The sequence below is a fragment of the Globicephala melas genome, chromosome 14 (genome assembly GCF_963455315.2).
Source record: "Globicephala melas chromosome 14, mGloMel1.2, whole genome shotgun sequence".
Taxonomy (NCBI): Eukaryota; Metazoa; Chordata; class Mammalia; order Artiodactyla; family Delphinidae; genus Globicephala; species Globicephala melas.
In genome coordinates this window covers 23,079,973-23,099,817 of record NC_083327.1, presented here as the reverse complement: position 1 = coordinate 23,099,817, position 19,845 = coordinate 23,079,973, and the positions used below count along the sequence as shown (strand labels likewise).

The following is a 19,845-nucleotide window of genomic DNA, read 5'->3' as shown; positions in this document are numbered from 1 at the left end:
TTTGATAATGCCGTATGTTACTCCCACATTGAAATAAGTCTCCTACTAGTAGAGAGAATCTCCTTCTCACCAGTCATGAGTACCCTTTCCCATACAACCCCAGGGTTTTCTGTCCTGAGGATCATTCTGTGGTTACACTGAGAGCAATAGATATTTTGTTTCATTTCCTATTTTCTAGGAAGCCAAAACTCATTAAGCCCCTTGCCCATTAAGACGCTTGGGGACCAACTAGGAGGACAATGGGTATTATGTCTCCTACACTTCCCAGAAACGATGCCTGCATCTCAGAAACGGCAGGGCCTCAGTACGCAGTGATTATTTTTATCCTCACTGTTTTGACACAGCTGATGAAATACCTTCACATGCCAATTCCTAAGAGCCATACAATAGCCATAGTTGTCCTAAGTTGGGCCCGGGAGAGAAGTTTGATCCTGCTGTCTTCTGCCAACTCCGAGTGGGGTCTCAGATTTGCCATTTGACTTCTCTCTGGCAGCTGCCTCCCTTTGAATTTAGAAAGCGGCTCTTTCAACTTGTGAATGAAGCATGGGTCCAACAGAATCAGAAACATGGGCCTCCTTCCCGCTGCTAACCAGTCTTCACAGTTTCCTGTATTAGTCACATTCGTGAACAACAGAAACTCTCAGGACAATGCCATGTAACATAGACACTTGATCTGATCCAGAAAATTCATACCTGTCGTCATCTTTCATCCACTCCAGGAGGCCTGTCCATAGGACTGCCCTTCAAAAATCTCCCCAAACGCTCAGGAATAGTGTGTCTCCTTGTTAACCCCCAGAAAACGAGGATGCGGGGAATGTGCGCTGACCTAAAACAAGTCTTTCTCGGTGCCTGCGCTCTCAGAGAGGTTGGTGTTGCTGCAGATTCGCAGGAACAGATGTACGTGGTGAGAGGGTGCTGCTCAGAGGCACCGCTGGGCAGATGGCTTCATTACCCCACCTACTAAAAAGCAGCGACTCGCTGCGGCCTGAGGGAAGGAAGGTTAGAGTCATAAAGAAGATACAGGCACCTGGACACGTGTGCATGCAGAGATGTGCAGATGGGGAATAAATGACAGGACGGGCCAGGTAAGAAGATGCTCGTGTTCCTCTGAGGACGGCCAGAGAGCTCCGCCTGCGTCCGGTTTACGTCCAGACCCACGCTGCATGGGAGCCAGTGTGACCGGCAAGGTATCATGACCAGTAGCAATCATTACAAATTATACAAACCCACGATGAAACAATGGATGGAGATAGGCTGAAGTGGATTTAGACGGGTACAGTGTGGTGGTAATCTTGCTTCCTATTAATTGCCTGGTGACCTTGGGCATTTTAATTAACTTCCTAAGTCTCAACCTACTTATCTATAAAATGGGGGTAATACTAGTATCCACCTCATAGGGTTAATGTGAGGTGTAAAGGTCAGGATATATAAAAACCCTAAGGCTTGAGCAGCACTGAACTTGCCCATTTCTGGACAAAGCCTCCACCAGTTCCAAAGGTAACAAATCAACCACATGGTATCTGTCACCCTGACTTCTCAGCCCCTGCCCAGTCTGAGCATCTGCCTCCAAAATCCCAAGTCAGCGTTTTTAGCGGCTCTTCCATAAGCTGCTGCTTCCTCCATAAGCCCAATCTTTCAACCCAGAGGCAGTTCATTGGATTTTATGAACAAAAGCAAAACAAAGATGAGAGACCATCCTTTATAACACTTGGGAGTTTATTCACATGTCAACTGATCTGAGTCAGTCACAGCATATCATTGTCACTGTTGAATAATGTCATAGGTAGGTAGGAATTCAGTGCACTGTCCTAGGATAGGGAGTATGGTGATCTCCATTTAGGAAGTAGACAAGGAAAGCCAGGAGTTAGATCATAAGATTCTCCTGCCTAGTTCCGCTGTTTTCTTGCTAATGATGCTTAAATTGTCCTGCCCTTGAGGTTCAATGGCCAGTAAAAGATTTTAAAATAAAGTTTAAAATGACTTGTATTTGTTGCATAAAGACATTTCCAGAAAGGTTAAATGTATTGTTTGAGACTGCAATTAAAGTTCACAAGTTTCTTAAATCCTGAACCAGTACATTGTCTAGAAGTTGTATTAGCAGTAATAACAACTGTAGATAGCAATTACCAGGATTAAGGTCACCATTTCTTCACAAATATTATTACCAGATATTCAGAGCCAGATATTATTTCCATTTTTACCTCCCAGAGAACTAAGATCTGGCCACTGATATGGTGACCATGATTGAAACCTCAGCAAGAGCTCAACCTGTCAAGACACCCAACACACACACACACACACACACACACACACACACACACTGGTATTAAATTTGGGTTCACTGCCAGATGGGCTAAAAATAAGAATAACTTCAGTCAAATGCAACCACATCAGAGAATTCACACTAAAAATGTCACTTTCACAAAAGGAATGCACTGAAAGGTCAGATGGAAATTTCCCCTTCCTACCCCCAAGTGCTCAAAGAGTGAATAAATATATAGCTCGCTATTGGGGCGAGTATCTTCAAGGAGGTAGCTGTGGGCAAGAATCAGCACTCCTCTGATCTGTAGAAACGGTTTTAAGAAGAAACATGAAAATAAGTGCAAGGATTCAGGGAGGTGGGAGTAAGGTGATTTTCCACCATCTGAGGTCAAGTGTAGAGGATGTAATTTATTTCCTATATAAACCTCAAAGTCAATTTTCTAAAATAGAAAAAAAATTAAAAGGGGGCCTTGCTTGAACTGACTCTCTGGCCCTTTGTTCTCATTGTTTGCATTACCCATCCAAGTTAACCTATCACTCAGAAAATGTGATGAGAAAAATTAGACAATGTCTTCAGAAAGTCCACATCGTTCTAATGGTCATTCACTTTTTTTCTCCGTAATTTTGTCTTTGTTAATAAAGCTTAGGCAATAGAATTGTACTTTGAGGTAAATATTAAACTAGACCAACCCACCAGTGGGCAGCCATTCCTTTCCAGGAAATGAAGTGAACAATTAGAAAAATGGAGAAACGTTTTCCATAGCCCTTGCTTCCTGCTTTCCCTTTCTTCTTTCTGTGTAATTTCCTTTCACAAAGTACTTTTTATGACGCTAGTTCTTAATGAGGAGCCTTATCTCTTGCCCTGAAATAATTGACCAGGTGAAGGGAGTTCTCTGTTTTAATGTTGCCTCACCGAGCGTGGCCTTTGTCTCTTTCCCTTTTTTTCTATGCTCTCTTTCAAAGGAGTTGACCCAACATCTCAAATTCGTTATGTTAATATAGAGCAATAAGAATGTGTTCAAATTGTTTCATTCTGCCATCTTGTATGAAAATCCTATCCAATAAATGTTTTCAAATGGCCGTTTATCTATAATTTAACATTAAAAGCATTAAATATAAGATTAACCCAAACGAGGTCTGTGGGGGAAAAAAACACCAGCTTAGTCAGAGTCTAATCTATTTCCTATTTCAGCTAAACATTCATTGCATTCCCTCCTCTTCCTCCGCAAATTTTCCATCTCCACAGGATGGATACTAACTCTGAATGTTTGAGGATACAGACTTAGGTACAGCAGTTTCCCTTTATCCGCAGTTTTGCTTTCCGTGGTTTCAGTTACTCAGGGTCAACCGAGGTCCGAAATATTAAATGGAAAATTCCAGAAATAAACAATAAGGTTTTTTTCAGATTTCCTTTTTTTTTAAAAAATTTCTTTTTATACTGGAGTATGGTTGATTAACCATGCTGTGTTAGTTTCAGTTGTAAATTGCACTCCATCCTGAGGAGCCTGAAGAAATGTGATGCTGTCCCCCTCTGCCCTGCCCGGCAGTGGTGAATCATCTCTCTGTCCAGCCCATACCCACACTGTATTCTCTACCCACCCATTAGTCATTTAGTAACCATCTGGGTTGTCAGATCAACTGTCGTGGTATTGCAATGCTTGTGCTCAAGTGACCCTTATAACTTTTATTACAGTTAGTATATTGTTATAGTTGTTCTATTTTACTATTAGTTATTGCTGTTAATCTCTTACTGTCCTTACTTTATAAATTAAATTGTATCATAGGTATGTATGTATAGAAAAAAACCATGACATATATAGGGTTGAGTACAATCCGGGGTTTCAGGCATGCACTGGGGGTCTTGGAACTTATTTCTCTCAGATAAGGAGGGGCTACTGTATCTTATTTTTGTAACTTTACACTAACCCAACAATGAAATTTATAGCATTTACAAGGAGCCCTCCATGTTCTAATCAATTGCAGCTCTTCCACTCTGAGTACCAGCACCAGACGGTTACGCTTCCCACGAGCCTTTGATTAACACAGAACCAATGCTTCAGACAGAAACTGAAAAAGCAGCAAAGACATGAAGCTTTTTTTTTTTTTTTCCAGCACTGATTTAATGTTGGTTTGGCAGAGAGAAATTGCATGGAGAAGTTGACTATCATCACATGGCTGGTTCTTTGAGACTGATCTGACTTTTCCACTTGAAGGGTTCTAAGCATTCAGAATGTCATGCATAACCTCAAAACATCCTATGCCTGGTTCTCAAAGCCTGGGCTCAAGGAGCTCCACCTTTCAAAATCAAGCTGAAGCTAGAGGGCTGGGAAAGTCCGCAGCTGTGCTCTGAAAGAACCTTGTCTGAGGTATGTCAGGAAAGAAACTTCAAATGGCCTAGAGAGCACTGAGAATCTCTCGCGCTGTTTCAGAGTAAGGACATATTAGAAACCCCATTGCCATGATTGGAGGCTGGAACCTCCTGGCCATAGACACAAAAATGTCTACAAAATAATCTGACCATTCAAAACAAGCTTTTGGTGAATTCAGACTTCAGCATTGCTTTTTTCATAATTCAACCTGAAATCGTTTTTCATTTGATTCCACTTTTCAAAGAAGAGAGGAGTCTGGGATTTAAAAAATGTACGCTTCAAGCTCTACATTAAAACAAAGCCACATATTTTACTAAAATACATATAATCAAGACCACGCAAATCTCAATCCTTGTTTCTAGGTTATAACTACTTTTGCTTGTCTACCTGTTTCTGGCCCAAGCCCTTAATGCCTGTTACCAAAGGATAGATAGAGAATAGGCGTGCTTGCATGAAGACAGGGAGGAGCATAGCCCAAGGCCAGGGAACCTTAAGACATGAAGAGAAGAAAAACTGGGAAAGACAAATGCCCAGTCTTAAAGCATATGGTCAGACTCAATATATAGCCATTATTTTTAGCACAAGAATCTGTGTTACTGCAGCTCAATAACAGCAATCCCTCCGTCTATACTAAATCAGATTAATTATCTTCATGAACCCATCACCACTGACTGCTGTGTTTTCTCTTACTACATGCTCTCCTGCCTCCCTCCAAGTCTTTCCAACTCTTCCTTTGCTTTACCCTTTTTTTCCTATTCCAAGGCCAACGCTGTTATTACACTAAACTTGACCAATTCACTATTACCCTAGTTTGTCTGCCTGTCTCTAGTCTTTTTCCTTGCCCACTCCATCCTACATCCCATCATTGAGCTATTTTCCTAAAACTCCATGTTTTCATCATGTTAGCTCCATGGATAAGAACAAGCAAGGACTTCCCATTGTCCACACGATTCAGTCTAGTGTTGCAGAGCCCATCCCCATCCCCCTCTGCCCTCATCCCTACAGCATCACCTGCCACCTCTCCCTTGAGGAAAAGGCCTCCCTCCAATAGTCCGTTAATATGTTGTCCATTGAAAGTCTGTCATACTGAGATTCTCAGTGGTCATTGTGATGGGAAAGGAGGGAAGAGGACACCCAAGTCACTTGAAAGGGGCTGAGCTGGGAAAGAGCAGCCATTCCTCGGACTTAAAATCCTTCTGATGTCTTTGCTCTGCAAATGAGCTGAGAGTAGCGATGCCTCCCTCTCAGACTGGGAAGGGGAATTCTGTGGGGTGTGGCGTTGGGGCAGATCTTGGAAGCAGATCCTCCTGTTGGCTAAGGCGGATTGAGGCACATGGCTCCACTGCCCACAGCCTCCAGGGAAGGCAAGTCTGATGTTAGCTCAGCTGCCAACCCAGAATCATGGATGAAGACAGACCCAAGCATCACTACCTTAACACACCGTGAGTGAATGCACTTCAGGCAAACTTCTCAGATGCAACTCGAGGGCCATGTCCTCTGGGAAGCCTTCTCTGACCTTATGTCCTGTCTGTATGACCTCCCCTGAGCTCCCTTCACATTCTACGGCGACCTAAACCAGAGCTCTGAGCTCACGGAAGGCAGCTCTCTGTTTTCTCACCTGTCTCCTCCACTCCCAAAAGAGCTCATCACACAATGCCTGGTATGTGGAGCAGCTCAATAAATGAAGCCAAGCGGTTCTGAAAGGAAAAGCCAGGGGAAGAGTAAAGTGGATTGGAAGCTTTTCATGTGAGCGGGACTTTGTCATACACATCTTTCCTCCGCAGAGCCCAGCTCAGGACTGCATGCAAAGAAGGCACTTGATGAGTGACCCAGTGATTGATAAGCAAATGCCATTTTTTTTATATTGTAGTGTCCCCTTCATTTCTTTCTCAGATCAAATGTGAAAGCCCAACACTGTTACTACTGTAATTCTAAGAGCTTTATTTTCAAAACTAATGGTTAAAAGTATGCCAGTAAAATTTCCACACGTGCAGCTTTAGTGCAACTGTCTTAGAGGGCAGATAGATACATTTAACCTTCTACATCATGGTGCACATGACTTTGGAGGATTTGCAAGGTTGTCTGTGACTTGATTTCCAGATGCGGCTGCAGCAGCAGCGCAGCAGCTCCCCTAATTGGACGTATTGCTGGTGAGGGCGAGGGGTTTGCTGTTGCCTTTTTGTGTACACATTTCTCTCTGATGCACACGTGCTCTAATTTAAAGCACAGCTTAGACTGCTGGTTGGGGAAATCTGGCCTGCAGGGTCTGACTTCAAAAACAGAAAAAAAGAGAACTCCCAATCCTGGTTTCCACTCTGGCCTTAACTAGCTCCTATTGTGTCCATATGGCAGGACATATGTTTCCCACTGCACAAATTTAAAACATCTGAAAATAATATTTTCCTGATTGAGCAGCCATTAGGGATGAGGCAGCATTTTCTGAGTGAAAGCCTGAGTCAGTGGCGAACCTAAGAGGAAGGATCCCAAGGACAAGGTCACGGCTCATTATATCTCAAGTCCAAGAACAACCTATGAGTCCTGGGGTGGGAAGCAGAGCATTGTCACGCTGCCCCCAGCCCTCCCCGCAGACCCACAGTTCTCTGCCTGGAGTATGAGCTTCATAATAAAAAAGAATAAACCATGCACATTATGTAAAAAGCAGTACTGAAATACACATGTTTGAATAGATTAATTTTTGTGATCTTATCTGTGTTTTCCATCAAGTAGTTTTTAGGCCTTGGAGAATTGTGGGAGAAACAGTGGAAAACCTTTCCCATAAATTACCCTGGATTGGGCAAGAGGGGGGGAAACTGACAGCTCAGATGAGGAAGTGTTACTGTTTTGCTGATGGTGTGGCCCTGTAATGCCCTGAGATTCTGGAAGGCAATTGGTTGGCAAGGAGATGGAAGGGCTCGGGTAGGAGTTGTTTGGAGTCTTTGGGTTATGAAAGGGTAAAAGGCAGAGAGAACGATAGTAAAGCCCAAGACGGCCCCATGGATAATGGACGCTGAGCTGGGCAGCCAAATGCAACAGGAGCAGCCCATAGGAGGCCTGGGATGAGGGCAGCCTTGTCACAGAATTTCTGAGTTAGGGAACTCTGCAGAGTCAGCATGCAGCCACCCTTGTACAGGAGTTTCAAGTAAGCCAAGAGAGCTTCCCAGGGTCCAAACGGGAAGGAAGAAAGGAGGGAGGGAGGGAAAGAGGGAGGGAGGGAATGGATACGGGGAAAGCCTGGAAGGAAGGACCACATTCAAACTTGCTTCAGAGCAAGGGCATGTGTTCTCTCTCATCTAAAGTGTCACCTGGAGCTTCCCTGGTGGCGCAGTGGTTGAGAGTCCGTCTGCCAATGCAGGGGACACGGGTTCGTGCCCCAGTCTGGGAAGATCCCACATGCCGCAGAGCGGCTAGGCCGGTGAGCCATGGCCCTGGAGCCTGTGCTCCGCAACAGGAGAGGCCACAACAGTGAGAGGTCCGCGTACCGCAAGAAAAAAAAAATTAAAAATAAATAAAGTGTCACCTGACACTTCAGACCCCCCTCCCATCCCTCAGTTTTCCTAACATACCAAGTATTTTTCTTACTTACCTTGTTTTTTCCTCCCTGACTAGAACACTAATTCCATAAAGATAGGAAACTGTTTATTTGGTTCCCAGTGCTGTGCCCTCTTAAATGAAGTGTCAGCAAAACTGCCCTCATTCCAGGTGGCCTCTCATGGCCTTGAGCTGATGAGGAAGGTACAATAATCAGGTGCAGGAGAGGAGGCCAAAGAGGCCAGCAGGAAACTCCTGAAAACCTGGGCTGGCAAGGAGAGACTCCTCTCCCCAAAGGAGGTAGCCGCACGAGGCTCCCACGCGGCTCCCACACTCCGTGCCCATCGGCCAAGCTCAGGTGACACCCTGCAGCCACACTGTGTCCTCCTATTCTCCCAGCCCTAGAAGGCGTGCACTATTTTTAACTTTATATTTAACATAAGATAACTGAGGAGCAGAGAGGTAAAGAATTAGGTTGAGCCATATACAATTATCATTGTGTACCTAAAAATTATCAAATAGGGACAACATCATATAGTTTGACCTAACTGCATGTTCAAGATCATTAAATTTCTTAAGCGGCACAAGGCAGATACAAATGCATGTCTGTCCATCTAACTCCCAAGTTCAAGGGCAAAGCCATTCCTGTTGGAAAGACACCATGGGGAACCCATGCCCTTAGATCTTGTTAGAATAGTCATACAATGAGGCCTCGGAGGCAGAAGAGAGGATTGGGAATAACTGCCTGTGTGAGCTATAGCCATATGGTCTTCCTAAAATACCTCAATTTTAAAATGAAGACTCCTTATTCAGCCTTAAAAAAGAATGAAATTCTGACACATGCTCCAGCATACATGAACCTTGAAGACATAATGCGAAGTGAAACAAGCCAGACATAAAAGGACAGTGTATGATTCCACTTACATGAGGCACCTACAGTAGAGAAATTCATAGACAGTAAGTAGAAGAGTGGTTGCCAGGGGCTGGGGGGAGGGAAGATAGGGTGGGATCCAGAGTTTCAGTTGGGGAAGATAAAAATATTCTGGAGATGGATGGTGGTGACGGTTACACGACTATGGGAATGTACTTAATGCCACTGAACTGCACACTTAAAAACGGCTAAAATGGTAAATTTTATGTTGTGTATATTTCATCACAAAGGAAAATGAAAAGGAAGGCAGCTCTTGCTTCAGTTTGGATCTATTGAGTAATAAGCATCGTCGGATACTTCGATGCTAAAAAAAAGACTATTATTTCAACTTTATGACATAAAGCGTACATGTGTATGCAAATATAGTTGTGTGTACTCTCTGCAAATACTGCTACTACTACTAATAAACATAGCGAACGTTTACTGAGCGCTCACCTCTTGCCAAACTCTGATTAAATGCTGCACATGTATCGTGGCATTCCAAGCTCACAGGAACCCTGCAAAACAGGTACTTGGATGAACTGCTTTGTTTCATATGCACCGCCCTATAACGCGTTAGAGTCCAGCCACCTTTTTTCCTTCCGTGTGGAGATTCCCTGGAGAACTCCAAGAACAAAAGACTGTAAAGAAAACGGATTCAAAGCAGAGGCTTGTCCTCAATAAATTTTTGTTAAGTGAATAGCCACATGACCCGAGAAGAGCTCCTCGGGTTTTCTGATCATATCCTTAATGTTTGTGTCATCAGAGAAGTTTAAATAAGAGGAAGTGAAAGAAAAAAAAAAAGCACGGTGAAAATTTCTGCCAAAATGCATTCTGATATTTTTACCAAGTAGAAACATGACTAAATATAGTCTACAAAAGCTGGCTATTTTTAGAAATGGCCTTTTTTTGTTGTTTGTTTCACCCAAAGTGTAGTATCGTAAAAGGTCTCAGTCTTTTCAGATGAAGGAAGTTTCATGAAATGGTTTTGGGGGGAGTCTGGCTGTTGTTTCTGTGGGTGATATTATCGCCCCTAGCTACCCTCAGCCCAGGCTCCTCAGAAGCAGGACCGTCTACAGTTTGACTACAGGGCATTTTTAGTTCCTTCTGGCACGACTGGAACTGGGTGAGGATAGTCAGCTAATAGTTCTAATTGTCACACTTACTGCACAGAAACTGGGGGGGAGAAATATGATTGAAGCTCCAGTCACAATCCTCCTGGAAAACGTGTGATGTCTGTCAGCTCGTCAAGAGTTAAGCAGCATATCTTGCACTTTCAAAGCCCGTTGTTTTGCAAGAAGTCTTAGGTGCAAACAATGAGACAAAAGCACGCTTTGTGAAAGACAATGACATCCATTCAAATGTCTCTCATTATATGCTCCGATTTTGCAGAGCCTTGTATCCAGAATTATCCTGTTCTATTAACTAGTCTGGTATAGTCTCAAAAAAAAAAAAAAAAGACTTTTTTTCTTAAATGTGGAGTTAGTGGGTGGAGAAAAAAATTAAAGCAGAAAGATATCTCTTTCAAGTCATTCAGTCCCAGCGTTCACTGGTCTTGTCACACGTCCCTTTTAGCTCTTTATGGGAAGAGCTCAGATCTTCTCAGAAGCGTAGATCCCCAAGTGCGCACTTGAAGTTTACAATAACTCACTTCTCTACAAATGGAGTAATCCCCACAGTAAGGGACAAAGGGAAATGTCTGATTCTTTTCTTCCCTCCTTCCCTCCTTTTCTCCTTTCTTTTCTTCTTTCTTTCTTTCTTTCTTTCTCTCTCTCTCTTTTTCTTCTTCCTTCCTTCCTTCCTTTCTTTCTTCCTTCCTTTCTTTCTTTTTTGCTTTCTTTCTTTCATTCAACTTGTTGAACACGTTTTGTTACAAATCCTGGAAAGTGGGGAGGAAAACATCTCATTAGTTCTCTGGTCCACTCTGTTTCTGTCTCCTTCAACACACTCCTCAGAGATGAATTCCATCAGATCTTTAATCTGGTGAACAGAGCCATGCCCACCGCTTCCCAAGGAGCTGAGCCGACAGTTTATGCGATTTTGTGGTCAGGATGTTTAGGCTTTTGGTCTGTGGTTCAACCTTACTGCAGTTCAAGTTCACAGGGCTCAGGGTGTGAGGGAAATGGATGCAGGAAGGTGATCTCCAGGCAAAGCTGAAGGCGAGGAGAGGAGGCTGGCTGATCACTGGCTGGGGGCCTGGGTTTGGGTGAGGGGAATGATGCTCCCAGGCTTCCTGGATGGGTGGGGGAGTTGGGTGCAGCCTTTGGGATGCCCCTGCCAGTGGACAGCCCATCAGACTGGGGAACTCTGAACTCAAGGCCCTTTACAACAGCAGTCTCCAGCCTTTCTGGCACCAGGGACCGGTTTCGCGGAAGACAGTTTTTCCATGGACCAGGGGTGGGGGGATGGTTTGGGGATGATTCAAGCACATTACATTTATTGTGCACTTTATTTCTGTTATTATTACATTGTAGTATATAATGAAATAGTTATACAACTCACCATAATGCAGAATCAGTGGGAGCCCGGACCTTGTTTTCCTGCAACTAGATGGTCCCATCTGGGGGCGATGGGAGACAGTGACACCCGAAGTGTGTTGCTTATGCCCAGTCTAGTCCGCAAGGTGCAGTTTAATTGTCACTTCCCACTCACTGATAGGGTTTTGATATGAGTCTGCAAGCAGTCGATTTATTATGGTCTCAGTGCAGTCAAACCGCTCTGCTGATGATAATCTGTATTTGCAGCCACTCCCCAGCGCTAGCATCACCGCCTCAGGTCCACCTCAGATCATCGGGCATTAGATTCTTATAAAGAGTGTGCAGCCTAGATACGTTTCATGCAGTTTACAGTAGGGTTCACCACACTCCTATGAGAATCTAACGCCGCCGCTGCCGCCGCTGCCGCCGCTGCCTCCGCTGCCGCCGCTGACCTGACAGGAAGCGGAGCCCAGGCGGTAATTTAGCGAGTGACGGGGAGCAGCTGTAAATACAAATGAAGCTTCGCTCGCCCGCCATTCACCTCCTGCTGTGCGGCCCGGTTCCTAACAGGCCATGGACAGGTACCAGTCCACGGCCCAGGGGGTGGGGACCCCTGCTTTACAAACTTCATCGGCAGGAGCCAACATAACCAAGCAGCCACAAAACAGGATGCTCCGTGTGAAAAGGCCCAGGTGGCTGGGCCACCCTGGCCCTGCCCATCACGGGGGATAGCTTCCTCCTGCAGTAACACCTTTTCACCTAAATAATTAGAGATTGTATTTATCTGTCTAATCACTGTGCCCTGGTTTCACCAACCTGCAGAAACCAAAAGAGGTCATATTTACAATTAGGCCTAAGTGACAAGGGCTTCAAGCCCCCGTTGCTTCCAGTCTTTTCCAGAGTAGCTTTCCAAATATTTCAGAACTTCTCCAGAGCTGTCTGCATGTATCCATGAACAAGTCTCCATTATCATCCCCAGGCAGTGGCTGCAGAAACCCAAACAGAGCCTTCTATGCCAGATTCCCTGGTCACTGGCCCACCCGGCAGCCTGCTTGGCCAGCGTTCCGTAATGCTATGGTTAATGCTGTAACCGTAAGGTTACAACCGAGCCACCTGTTCACTGACCCTCATGCCTTGCTGTCACCGCTATCACCATCTCCTCCAACACACAGCCACCCCCCTTCACCAACCCCAGGGTAGACCTTTGACAATTTTCCTGGCTAGCGTGGTTTCTGGTGATGAGTGGAGATGTCCCTCCCTCTTATTGCCTCCAGAGAAGACCCACAGCACCATTGCTTGGGCCCCAGATATCACAGCGCTTCGACTGAATATCACAGCTCTTTCAGTTGCCATGTTTGCAGCCATTTCCCCAAAGCTCTCCCTTGGCAACAGGTGGCTGCTTCTGCAGAGCTGCTAGTATCTTTCCCCAGATCAGCCCTCACAAGGTGACCAGCTCATCTCTTCAGACCCGTCCTTCCTATGCTGAGTCTCTCGCCAGAGGCCCTACTATCCTCTCCCTCAAACTCATCTGGGACGCTGCAGGCCAGCAGTCAGTTTTATGTCCTCATTTCTCCTTTGTAGAGCCAGGGGCAAGCCCCTCCACCCCTATGTAAATTTCTGGTGGGACAGGGCTCAAACACAAATGGCTATATTGGGGGGAGAGATAATGCTTTTAGCATCTGAGCCCCAGACGCTGAATTAGGCCACATTATCCTGATGTGAACACAAACTGAATCAGATTCTCTCTGTGCCCGCGCATCAAATGTCTACGGCCATTTATTCACCCATTTATTGATCCAGCATTTACTGAACACCTCTTATGTGCCTGGCAGTGTACTAGGCTTTGGAAACAGAAAGATAAATAAAACAGAGTCCCTTAACTCAAAGCAGTCTATGAAAAAAGACAGATACATAAGTTACTTACAATGTAATGTTGTAATGTTCTCTGTAATAGGGCTAGTCCGTGCTATGGAGAGCAGAAAAATGGAAGATTCCTCTGTCCGGCAGAATCAGGGATCTCAGAGGCAGCTTCTGAGAACAGAAGACGTTTAGGCTGCGTATTGAAAGATGAATAGGAGTGCCTTAGGAAGGGAGGTGTAGCGAATTCCAGAGCTGGTAATGAGCATTGGCCGAGAGGCATGGAATTTCAGGGCTTACTTAGGAAAGCATTGGAATTAGGTGTGGTTACGGCACAGGGACAGAAGAGAGACTGGGATAGCAGGGAATGAGGCCGCTAAGGCTCACTGGAGCAGCTCACAGAGCAGTTAGTATGCCCTTCTAAGAACCTGTGCTTTTGTTCCATTCAGAAAACATTATGAAGCCCCTACTAGATGACACCTGACCTTCCTCTGGGCACCAGGAGTGGAAAGATGACTAAAGCATGGCCCTATCCTTTAGGAGGTTAAGTCACCCGGGGAGACAAACTTATAGAGATAACTTCAATACGATGCTAGGGCATGCATAAACATAGGATGCCCTGGGGCACACAGGCTGGAGGGAGAAGGGGTGGGAGCATGTCGGGGGTACACTTGCTGAAAGCATTATTGCTGAAGTTTAATCTTGAAGGATGAGTGGGTATAACCCAGGATGAAAAGGGAGGAAGGGCTTTCCAGGCAGATGGAAGAAACACAGTGAGCAAAGGCATAGGGACACCAAACAGCATCATTTATTGTTTTTATTTACTTTGGAGGAGGAGATAAGCATCTCAGTGTTGCTGACATAAAAAGTGACAAGTTGGAAGTGGCAGGAGGTAAGGATGGGGAGAGAGGTAAGAGCTAGGACACTGCGGGCCTGATATGCAAGGCTAAGGCCTTTAGACTGTGTCTTGTAAGAAATAGGGAGCTACAGAAAAGTCTTAAGCACGTAGAGAATGGACTTGAAGACACAGGGAAGGGGAAGGGGAAGCTGGGACGAAGTGAGAGAGTGGCATGGACATATATACACTACCAAACGTAAAACCAATAGCTAGTGGGAAGCAGCCTCATAGTACAGGGAGATCAGCTCGGTGCTTTGTGACCACCTAGAGGGGTGGGATTGTGAGGGTGGGAGGGAGGGAGACGCAAGAGGGAAGAGATATGGGGATATATGTAATGTATAGCTGATTCACTTTGTTATAAAGCAGAAACTAACACACCATTGTAAAGCAATTATACTCCAATCAAGATGTTAAAAAGAAAAGGGAAAAGTAAATAACAATAAAGTGGATTTAAATATTTTTTAAAAGTCTTAAGCAGAGGAGGGATGTGATCAATTTTGCATTTATATAGATCACTCTAGTGGCAGTACAAGGCTATTGCGATGTCCAGGCAAGAAATGAGAAAGCCCTGAAGGAAGGGAATGCACAGGGAGATGACTTGGTTGTTTGTGTTGATATCTTCTATTGAGCTAATTTCTAAATGACGCTATTAGGCTAAATATGACCCTTTAGGTCCCTATCTGTTGTTAGTTCCTATCCCCGCTGTGTAGCTCCTAGACAGAAAGAAAATGACTGCCTTAAGGATGAGTCTAGAGCCCATGTTCATAGCAGCACTAGTCACAATAGCCAAAGGTAGAAGCAACCCAGGTGTCGATCAACAGATGAATGGATAAACAAAGTGTGGTATACACACACAAGGAAATATTATTCAGCCTTAAAAAGGTAGGAAATTTTCACACATGCTACAACATAGATGAACCTTGAAGACATTATGCTAAGTGAATAAGCCAGACATATAAGGGCAGTGTATGATTTCATTTATATGAGGCACCTAGAATAGTCAAATTCATACAGACGGAAAGTAGAATTGTTGTTGTCAGAGGCTGAGGGGAGAGGGGAGAATGGAGAGTTAAATTTCTTTTTTTTTCTTTGCGGTACGCGGGCCTCTCACTGTTGTGGCCTCTCCCATTGCGGAGCACAGGCTCCGGATGGGCAGGTTCAGCGGTCATGGCTCACGGGCCCAGCCGCTCTGCGGCATGTGGGATCTTCCTGGACCGGGGCACGAACCCGTGTCCCCTGAATCGGCAGGCGGACTCTCAACCACTGTGCCACCAGGGAAGCCCGAGAGTTAAATTTTTAATGGGTACTGCATTTCAGATGAAGAAGATGGAATGTCTCTGGAGATGGATACAGGTGATGATTATACAACAGTGTGAATGGACTTCATGCTACTGAACCATACACTTAAAAATGATTCAAATGGTTGGATTTATGTTATGTGTATTTTACCACAATTGAAGAAAAGAACACTGGAAGAAGATAAAGTGTGCAATATTTATGGTAGGTATCGATGTTTTTCAAATAATTAATAGAAATGAAGAAAATCTAAGTGGTAGGATGACACTAGCTGAGTAATTCAATTCATGGAAAACCTTCTCAAAACCAAGAATGACCTCTGACATCTACCTTGAACTGTGAGATTTACTAACTCTAAAATATAACCTTGCACCAATTCTTTAAAAAAAAGAGTCTAGATCAACCAACCACATTTTTAAAATTAATTTTTTGTTGTTGTTGTCGTTACTGTACGTGGGCCTCTCACTGTGTGGCCTCTCCCGTTGCAGAGCACAGGCTCCGGACGCGCAGGCTCAGTGGCTATGGCTCACGGGCCCAGCCACTCCGCGGCACGTGGGATCCTTCCGGACCGGGCCACGAACCCGCGTCCCCTGCATCGGCAGGCGGACTCTCAACCACTGCGCCACCAGGGAAGCCCCTAAAATTAATTTCTATTGGAGTATAGTTGCTTTACAATGTTGTGTCAGTTTCTACTGTACAGAGAAGAGAATCAGCTATACGTATACCTATATCCCCTCCCTTTTGGACTTCCTTCCCATTCAAGTCACCACAGTGCATTCCACCTGTTTTTGTAAATACAGTTTTATTGGGACCCCATCACACCACACCCGCTGCATTATGTATTGTCTGTGGCTGCTTCTGCCCAACCACAGCAGAGCTGAGTAGCTGCCACAGAGACTGTCTGACCTGCAAAGTCAAAAATGTTTACTATCTGGCTCTTTATAGAAAACGTTTGCTGAACCCTCTTCTAGACATTGGAATATGGATTGCATTTTGGATAATAGCTTTGTGCCAGTGTTAAATTTGTGGTTATTGGTGAGAATGCTCTTGTTCTTAGGAAAGAAATGCTGAAGATATATAAGGGAACATTCCAATGGTAGGTGATAGATAGACAGACAAGCAGGCATGCAAGCAGACAGACAGACAAATAGAGACAGAAAAAATATGGCAAAATATTAACACTTTGTGAATTTTGCTGAAGGGTAGAAAAGTGTTAATTGTATTATTCTTGCAACTTTTCTAAAGTTTGAAGATTGTCACAATAGAAGAGGAAAAAAGGAATTAATCTACCTCTAGAGCTGAATTCCCTTTGTCCTCTGCAGCTTCTTGGACACTGGTGATTTTATGACTCTATAGGATTGCAGATTAGAATAAAGTGTTAAAACCGAGTACAAGATCATGCCCCCTCTGCCTTGTGAGGGGTGTACACCAACCAGTCACAACCCATTTGTTCCTGGATTCTTTCTGGTGTTAATTTCTTCTTCTTTTGGATAATTGTGTTTTGGACTCTCCACATGCCGTACAAGTCATGCCAGCAAATCCTCTTGTGGATGGGCTATAAAAATAGCAAGTAAGTGGCATAATTTCCCTACTTGTATTTCTATAGTCACACAGAAGTGGAATGATTCTTCTTGTGTTCCACATGCCACTTTGAGTCTCTACTTATCCCAGTGTTGGACCTGATTTCTCTTTGCTATTTTTTGTTTTAAGGTCTAAAATTTGACCCCATCGCTCACAAGCTAATTAGGGATATACAACACATACCCAGAAGGAGATACTGAAGAACCATTAACAAGGAACATACAGTTTCATTCTCTATCTTAATAATTCCACTCCTTGAAACATAGCCTAAAGAAATTTCCAACACAAGCTACAAAGCGATGTGCACGGGGGCTTTCTTTGCCGTTGCTGGTGGGGAACTGAAGGTACTCTGGGAATCAGTGGGGGATTGAATAGGTAAAATGCATAAATTCCCACCTCGGAGCATCCTTAAGAAACACAGAGTAGATAGGTGCATAGCAACGTGTGCAAAGCAAAAAATAAAAAATAAATAAACAATGGTGCTTGGTGAAACAAATGTGAGAAACAGAGTGATAAATAACAACACAGGAGTACATGCAAACAGACTAGTACACATTTTACAAGAATACTTAAAAGCTAAGCAATACACATTAAATATTTTAGAACAGTTGCTAGTGGAAGAGGGAACTAGGATAGAAGAGAATATATCATTAAACTGAACATTTCTTAATTCTTAAAAAGAGAGAAGGGCATGGCAGCACCAATGATGAAGTTTAAGGAAAAGAAAAAATAACATCTAGGAAGAGCCAAGTACCAACATGCCATATGTATGTGATGAATGCATGAAGCAAAGAAGTAACCAGAGCAGGTGGTTATGGGGAAATCTTTCTGGAAAATGTGCCTTTAGGCATAGTGCTTTATCTCTCACCACCCCAGCACTTCTTCTGTTCATCCCACAAAATACTGCCATCACATAAACTAATAATACTTAAGGATAACACTAATTATATTTGGAACATTCCAAATGCAGTGACAAAATACAATTCTAAATAAATTACACACATTATTTAATTTAGCCTCCACAAAACTCTTCGGAGATAAGGATTATTATCATCCTATTTCACAGATGGGGAAACTGAGGCTTAGATTAACTTGTCCCAAATGACATAGCTAGAATGTGGCAAAACAAGATTGATATCCAGTCTGGTTTCACTCCAAAGGCTGTGCTCTTAACATCTTTTCTGGTGAAGACACATAGCAGACACTCAAAATAATGTCATGACACACGGCAAACTCACACACAAAAAAGTGTTGCTTAATTCCAGACCAAGGAAGGCAATATCGTTTTTAGAGCTTCCTTCCAAATTTGAAGCCACACAAATGGCAGCCAAAACAAATTCCTGTTAATTAACATGCTTGTTACAACATGACAGGTAGCCCCAGCCTTGGATCTGTCCAGGTTTACTCATTCATTGAAACATTTTGATTTGATCAAGAATCTGTATTGTGCCAGGCACTGCTCTGAGGTTACAGCAGTGAACAATTCAGGCTAGCTTCCTGCTTTCATGGAGTTACACTGTAGTGGAAGGGGACTGAAAATTGACACAAAAATGAACAAGAAAAGTTTCTGAAAATAGCTCAGAAATGAACAGTTAGTGGTGAAGTCCTATGAAGAGAATAAAACAGGGATGGGACATGTCTTGGGGGCTGCTTAAATTGGCTGGTCAGGGAAGGTGATGTCTGTGCTGAGATTTGAATGGCAATAATGAATCAACCACGAGATAATGGGGGGAAAGAATACATCATGTGCTCTATTAGATGATGCAGAGTCTTAAAGCAGGAACCTTATTCAAGGAAGAGAGAGAGAAGGCTGGTGTGGCTGAAGGTGGAGAGGAGTTACAAAGATTCTGACGATTGCAGAGAAAGGCAGACCTTAGGTCGTGGTGGACTTGGTAGGCCAGGGTGAGTGTTACGATCCAGCTTAAATTTTTGTGAGACCACTCGGTTCTGGGTGGAGAACAGATTGTAGGGGCATGACTGGGAACAGAAAGCTCATTTGAGGGCTTGTTAAGAAGCCCAACCAGGCTTCTAGTCTTGCTATAAAACAGTACCTGATATTGTACTCATCCTCCTACCATAAACAGCTATAAACCCCGAACAAATACAACAACTCTTTTCAGACATTGGATGGCAACCAATGCAGAGAAACACACAAAGTGCATCTGACATTCATCCTAAGACCACTTTCCAAACTGGCACCTAGAAATCAAGCCCAAATAGAAATCAGTGATGGACTCTCAGGGTAGAGGAAATAACAGATGGAAACTTGAGGCTGCTGGAATGGCCAGAATTTGAGAGGTACTGGAAAGGAACTCTCACACAGAAAAAGAGACTTCAAAATTTGAGTGATGATTCCTTACGTTCTTAGTTGCCCCCTTGTGATGGTTAATTTTACGTGTCAACTTGTCCAGGCCATAGCACCCAGATATTTGGTCAAATGCCACTGTAGATATTGTTGAGAAGATTTTTTTAGATGAGGCTAACATCTAAATCAATAGACTTTGAGTAAAGCAGATTACCCTCCATAATGTGGGTGGGCCTCATCCAGTCAGTTGAAGGCCTTAAGAGAAAATAGACTAAGGTCCCTGAGGAAGAGGGAATTCTGCCTCCAGACTGCCTTGGGAATTGAAAGGCACCATCAATTCTTGCCTGGGTCTCCAGCCCGCT

General features: G+C 43.9%; 1 long non-coding RNA gene across 3 annotated transcripts in view; it reads right to left on the bottom strand.

The window, feature by feature from the left end:
• Positions 1–19,468, bottom strand: part of LOC132593377 (uncharacterized) — a 46,079-nt gene extending 26,611 nt beyond the window's left edge. Inside the window, exons 1-4 of one of the 3 annotated variants that reach the window (XR_009558802.1) lie at positions 16,888–19,468; positions 13,471–13,599; positions 11,572–11,742; positions 9,526–10,948 (exon numbers count right to left, since the gene is read on the bottom strand). This is a non-coding gene — a long non-coding RNA (uncharacterized lncRNA). Of the gene's footprint in view, positions 1–9,525; positions 10,949–11,571; positions 11,743–13,470; positions 14,533–16,887 lie in introns of those variants that run through there. The other 2 variants (XR_009558803.1, XR_009558801.1) reach the window with 2 other exon arrangements.
• Between the last annotated feature and the right edge of the window lie 377 nt (positions 19,469–19,845).